Source organism: Arachis ipaensis, chromosome B10 (genome assembly GCF_000816755.2).
Source record: "Arachis ipaensis cultivar K30076 chromosome B10, Araip1.1, whole genome shotgun sequence".
Taxonomy (NCBI): Eukaryota; Viridiplantae; Streptophyta; class Magnoliopsida; order Fabales; family Fabaceae; genus Arachis; species Arachis ipaensis.
Genome location: NC_029794.2, coordinates 26,344,813 through 26,352,392, shown reverse-complemented (window position 1 = coordinate 26,352,392; position 7,580 = coordinate 26,344,813).

Below are 7,580 nucleotides of genomic sequence, written 5' to 3'. Positions count from 1 at the left end.
TGATCTAGATCACCACCTTGCTTAATCATTGTCAATCTAATCAATCCCCGGCAACGGCGCCAAAAACTTGATGAGGTATTTTGATGAGAAACGAATCTCTCACAAAACATCACAAAACTAACCGGCAAGTGTACCGGGTCGTATCAAGTAATAAAATTGTTGTACTTGCTTGTGTAGATTAATGATTCATTATATATTTGAATGATGATGATTGATGATTTATTACGTGATTGAATGATAACAAGCGCATGTGGACATTCTGTTTTTGACATTATGCAGAAAAATAAATGTTCACTTATGTATAAGCACTTGAAAACTTGTGAATTATTGATTCTGGGTTTTTGGGGCTGTGTTGGGAGTGGTAGCAACTTTGAATGACCAAAGAGAAGTTAAATGTGTGATTTTAGAAGAGCTATACGCTTAGATGTGAAATTTGACGTGTGAGGTTGTTGGAAGTGTTTAATGCATAATTTTTGCATAATTGGCAGCAGAATGAACCAATTTTTGGGAGCAGTCCAGACCATAATTTTGGATGAAATTATTTTTCTATAAAGCTTTAATGTGTCTTGAATGTATCATAAAAATTTTAGAATTCATTGATGAGTGATTTGGGAGAAATGAATTTTTGAAGATTGATGGTTTCTGTAAAAAGTTCTGTCCTCATAATGTAGAAGCACCAACTTCCAACCCACTTAACTTTTAATTATGACAAGTGGTTGAGCCGAAACCAATGGAAATTTTATCGTTTTGTGTCCACAATCTTCAGTTTAAATTTCAGTTCAATATCATATTTAACCAATTAGATATAATGGAAAGAATGTGGATAGCTCACTGAACTTTGAAAATAGATTTCTAAAAGGCAGGGCAGTGTTTCCAACTTCATAACTTTTTCATATGACATAATAATGATCCGGAATTTGGTTTGCTGGAAAGCGAGAAAAGTCTTATTTGAGGTCATAAATTTTAAATACAACGGGTCAAAATTGGATTTTTAAAGAATTTATCAAACTTACTGCACCCTGCTATTTTTTTCTGCATTTTCCTAAAATGGTAGCAGAATTTTGAAAGATATAGTATAAGCTTCACTTGTGGTCGGATTACCTCAGCACCAAGTTTTATTTCCTAAGTCGATAATATTATAATGAGTAAAGTATCGTTTTTGTCCTCAACGCTTATGGTAAGTTTTAAAGCTGTTCCTAACGTTTAAATCGTCCTATTTAAGTCCCTAACTTTTCAAAATTGGCTCAATGTTGCCCTGCCATTAGGGATCTGTTAACAGAATTGACGCGGGATAAAATTGAGACGATTTTGAAACGTTAGAGACTTAAATAGGACAAAAACGTTTAGGACAAAAACAATATATAGAAATGAATTTTAATTTTATCCTTCAATAATATCAATTTTTTATGGTACATAGTTATTCAATTATTTTTTAATCACATCTAAGTAAATTACACTTAATCACATTACTTTCATTCTAAATAAATTTATTTTTTTATAATTTTACTCTTAAATATTTTTACTCATCGTGAAATATTTGTAGAATGACTAGTACATAAATTTGTAGAAGAAAAAAAATAATACATATACAATAAAGTATAAATTGTACCTTTTGTCTCTAATGTATCGAAATTCTTTAATGTTTAATTAGTTAAACTTTATTTTTAATTTTATTCTTCAATAATATATTTTTTTTACGGTAGATAATTATTTAATTATTTTTTTATTTTATTCTAAATCACATTATTTTTTCCTAAGTGAATTTATTTTTGATTAAGAACAAAATTAAAAAAAAAGGTACAATTTATACTTTATTGTATATGTATCATTTTTTCTTTTCTAAGTTTATGGACTAGTCATTCTATAAACATTTCATGATGAGTAAAAATATTTAAGCGTAAAATTATAAGAAAATAAATTTATTTAAAATGAAAGTAATGTGATTAAGTGTAATTTACTTAGATGTGATTAAAAAATAATTGAATAATTACGTAAAAGATTATATATTATTGAAGGATAAAATTAAAATTTATTTATATGTATCGTTTTTGTCCTCAATGTTTTTGTCCTATTTAAGTCATTAATGTTTCAAAATGGTCTCAATTTTGTCCTACCGTCAATTCTGTTAACAGATTTCTAACGGCAGGACAACATTGAGCCAATTTTGAAACGTTAGTTAGGGACTTAAATAGGACAATTTAAACATTAGAAACAACTTTGAGATTTACCCCAAACGTTGGGAACAAAAATGATATTTTACTCTATTATAATAACTAGAAATATTTAAAGTTAAATGGTGATGTGGATGTATGCTTAGTTAAATGGTAATGCGGATGTATGTTTGAGTTATGTGGTGATGCGGAGGTATGTGTATTTATAAGGTGATGTGGAGACATGACGAAAAGAGAAGAAGAGAGAAACAATGAATGAAAAGAATAATTGAATATTACTTGTTTGATTGGGCCTTTGTGCCAAATTGCTAATGCGAAAGTGTCCGCCTAATTGATAGCCTAAAGTTGCTAATGCGAGAATGTTCATGTAACTGATAGCCCGTTTCTTACTGTGATGCACATAGAAATGTTAGCAACATTAGTGTGATTTGGCCTAATTGACACGGGTAACCGTGATGCCAAGGTATCCTAACTAACATGGGTTCGTCTATGATGATACCAATGAGCTTGACTGACACAATAAAGAAACCATACTCGGGGTTCGCTCCGAGTAACATCAGGTTGCGGGTAGACAACCGACGCATGAACTCATGGCCTGCACTAGAAACAGGCATGCATCATCTTGTTTGCGCATATGGATTTCGTGTGTATTATATATTGCTATTTCCTACTGTTTTATAATTGATTCTATTTATCTGTTACATATATTTTTGCACTCTGGGTTTCTATGTGGTGTTTCATTTCCATTTAACAACAACTTGGAGACAAAGACCCTAGACCCCCTTTTTACCTTGCTGAAAACTTTAAGTTCTCACCTTTCTTTTCTTTCTTTCTCTCCCCTCCCCAGATGGGATCAGCAGAGGTATTATTTGAGTTTCGTTTTGTTTTGAGCTACTAGAACCCGGTGCGGGGTGGAGTCTTCATATGGAGTACATTTTGGACCTGCATCTACGTTTCGCGCGAGCACGAGCTTCGAGTTTATATAGTATTACTTTCCCTTCGCTTTTGTAGTATTTTTTAGAGGGGTAGGATCTTTCAGTAGTCCGGTTCCAGTTTAGGAAACCTGTGTGAGAGTTGGGATTGATTTCCTATTTTGTCTATGTATATATGTCTTGATGTAGTACTCGGTATTTTGATCCCTAGCATGTATCTCCAAACTTATCTTGTGTTTATATATGTATATATATTTTCTGTTTTCATATATCTATTTGTGATGTTACTTTAAGCATTAACTTTGCGGAAAAACTAAAAGATATTTTGAGTTTAATCACACTAATCCGACTAAGGCTTATATTAACACTTGCTAATGAAATTCTGAGCCTAGAGCCAATTAAGTCCATACGACAAGTAATACCTAAACATTTGACATTGATCATGACGTGTCAAAAATTAAGTTGTTATATGCACCGTATGATTGTCTTAAATAAATAATATTTTGGCTGTATTAGGGAATAGGTGTTTTTTTTTATTTTGCTTACCCTCATTAGCTTGGTGATTGTAAATAGTGAAACAATACTACCTTATTTTTATGCTTAAATATATCTAATAGACGCTATTGTCAATTATGTGCAACATGGCCATTATTAGATGCAAATAATTGAATATTGAACCTGTTTTCCGGATTTTAAGTTCAAGTACATCGTAGAGATTGTAATTGCATTTAGCTTTTGTTCTAATGTGATTTCAGATTACTTTTGATATTTAACTATAAATCATAAATTCTAAATTCTATCCAATATTCATTCATCAAGTTGAATTGGAAACTTTTTACATTAGGATTTTCCTTGAGCCTTAATACCCACTTCTTATTATTACAAAGATGATAGTTTTTGCATTTTGGTCTTTTGGATTAGTCGGTCATTATTTTTTTGGTACATTTATAGATCAATTATACATCTTATAAACTCCTTATGGTATATTTGAACCTTGCTATTGCTCATTCTTTGAATTACATTATAATGTATCTATTATACCCAATAATGTATAAAATTCGCAAAATTAGTAAATAATTAATGAATAAATTAATTATTATTCAAAGAAATTAAAAAAAATAGAATTTTATAGTTTAATGAGACAGAACTTATTAAAATAAGAATTTTGACATTAATTTTAAAAATATTGGCCTAAGATTAGGTCGAACGAACTGAACCGGTCAAACCGGACCCATATTGGGCCCAAGGCCCAACCCGATACCCACTTAAGGGAAGAACACAGCCACTTCTCCCTTAAACATAAGGGAAGCACGCTGAAAACTTTGGGGAAAGGGGGAAAACAAGAACCCTAACCCACTCTTGATTTCAATCTTCAATAACTTTTGATCCGGAGTTCCGATTGCCGCACCGTTTGCGGTCACGCGTTCGCAGCGACAAACTCTACAAAGCGCGGTACTTAATTTGGTAAGGAAGCCACACTCCCAGTTTCAATTTCCTCTTCCGAATTTCAAAATTTTGATGATTGGGTGTTGAGATTTTTAGTTGTTTTGATGTTCTAGGATCAAATTAACTGGAGAAAATTATTGGGTCTTACTCAATTGATACATAAATAAGGTAAGAACCTCAAGCTCTTGTTGATTTGTGAGTTAGCAAGCTTGAATGTTGATTATAGTGATATGTTGTGGGATTAGATTGAATATTGTTGATTTGAAGTACATTGATGATGTTGGGAGCTTGACTATTGGACCTTGGTGGCTGAAATTCGGTTCGGAGAGGATTTGGGGCTGTGGACTCTTGAGGAACGTTGACCTTGAGGTGTCTTTGGGTTTTACGCGGAATCGGCTAAGGTACGGTTTAAGTTTCATTTAAGTACCGTGTGGTATGATGAGAATTCCTAGGTTAGATACCCCTAGGATTAAGTTTGAATTTAGTATTTGGATGGAGTTGCTATGTGTAGAAGACATGTTGTGAAAATTGATGTTTTGGATGATGCGTTGTTGTTGTGTTAATTGAATTAATTGGATAGTGAATTATATGGTTGAGTTTATGTATATTGAATTGATGAAATATTGGGATGGAGGCCGTGAATTTAGGCTGGAAGCCAGAAAGAGGTAAGGACGGTAAGTGATGGTTGATGATTGGTGATTTGATGATGATTAATGAGGATATTTAATATGAAAGTTGAGCCTATGATGAGAATGTGGCGAATCATTGATGATTAATAAGTTTTGATAATGATTATAAATAATGATAATAATTTATCGTTGATTTATGAATAATGTTGGTTAATTGTGAATTTTGTTGGATTTGAAATGGATAGAATTGGATATTGATATGTTGAGAGAGGAGTGATAAGCGTATGAAAGGATTTTGATTGGAAATTGGGCTGTTTTAGGTTGAGAAACTTTGGTTTGAGAATGAAATGTTGGAAAATAGAAGTTTTGAACTTTTGGATAAAACTTAGTTTTTAATGAACTTCGGTGATCCATAACTTGAGCCTCAAATTTTGGATTCAAATGAAACCTATTTTAAGTTAAAGATAATTCCAAGATCTTTTAAACGGTATAAAGTTTGTGAAAAACGAATTTTTGTAGAGGAAGTTATGGACATCAGAAGTTAGGTGCTGAAAACTGAATTTATGGACTTAACAGCTTTTACCTATTCTGCATAACTCGAGTACGCGAGTGCGGGTTTGGTATCTCGCATACGCGAGCAAGGAAAAATACACATGGCCACGCGTACGCGGGACCCTGGTTTCAGCAACATTGAGTTTTTGTGATTTAAACGTACTTTCAAACTTCTAAAACTCTATTTTTACTTTCTAAGACCCTGAAACTTAGTTCTAATTATAGGGAGAGGGGTAAGCTTAGAAAAGAAGTTAACTTAAAAGAGAAGAAAGGTTTGAAGTAATAAATGATGATTTAGAAAGTTTGGAAATTGAGGGTTTGTAAATGAATGTCATATGTGACCCCGGATAGTAGGCAGTGGCGTTGTCCACTTGCTCCGGGTGTGAGATGAGGAAGGAAAATTATGAAAAACTAAGCTAATTATAGAATTTCGAATGAATATGATAAATGAGGATGATTGATGATGAAATGTTGATGAATTATAATTAATGATTGACTTGAGATTGAATGAATTCTTGAATGAGATACCTGAGCAGTAGCAAAGATTGTGGTTTGTCCTGCTTGCTTCAGGTCAATGTTTGAGATTTGATAATAATGATGATTGATTTATATTGAACGAATGTATGTTTGTGATACCTGAGTAGTAGCAAGGATGGTGGCTCGTTCCTCTTGCTCCAAGTCAATGTTTGAGATTTGATAATAATGATGATTGATTTAGATTGAACGAATATATGTTTGTGATACCTGGGTAGTAGCAAGGATGGTGACTCGTCCCGCTTACTCCAGGTCAATGCTTGAGGTTTGATAATAATGATGATTGATTAAGACTAAATGAATGTATGTTTGAGATACCTGGGCAGTAGCAAGGATTGTGGTTCGTCCCGCTTGCTCCAGGTCAATGATTGTGACGCCTGGGTAGTAGCAACAGTAGTGGATTATTCCACTTGCTCTAGGTTGAGCTCTTAAACACCCGCCTGGGTAGTAGCGGTAGTAATGGTTCTTCCACTAAGCGGGTAGTAGCAAGGGGGTTGTAGCTCAAGCTCACTTGCTCCGCAATAGGTGTTTCTGTCCATGGTTAGCTACCAGGATATGTCGGGTTGGCTATATAACCGACAGATGATATCATCAGCCATAGGGTAGGCATATATCATATGCATATGTTTGAATTGTTTGGGTTTGTTTAATTACCTTGGTTTGCCTAATTGTACATGTTTTCATGATTATTTGCTAATTGACTTACTTGCCTTACTTGTGCATTACTTGTTTGTATTATTTGTGTTTGTATAAAAGTTGAATTACTTGGGGGATGGTTCGGTTCTTGGTTTATTTAGTTGAAAGATAGTGGAAGTATGAAGGATATTGGGTTAGAATTAGAATCCCCTATGATAGTTGCCAAGTTATAGATTAGTGAGAGTTTAGGATGGATATGACGAAGTAAGAAGTTTAAGATGCTTAGTGAATTTATATTATAGTGTATTGTATTTATTTAGCATTTTTACCGTACTGGAACCTATGGGTCGGGGATTTTCATTCCGTATATATTCTCTGTTTTCAGATGCAGGTCCTGGTACTCAGCAGTGAGCTGGATTCGTCTGAAAGGCAACGAAGTTTATTTGATTCTTTTTTGTACTTTTAGAATCTCTCCTGTTTATTTTTGAAAAACCTTCAATATGATGTACGTAAATTTTTATTTTGCAACTTGCCTGTAGAGGCGATGATGTATCTTTGAGAGAGATAGGAAATATTGTTGTCAAATTAGTTTTAAATTCTGTACCCTAGTCGACCTAAACTTCACAGGTCGTGACTAGTGGCTATTTACTTATGTTATATATATATATATATAAGAGTGT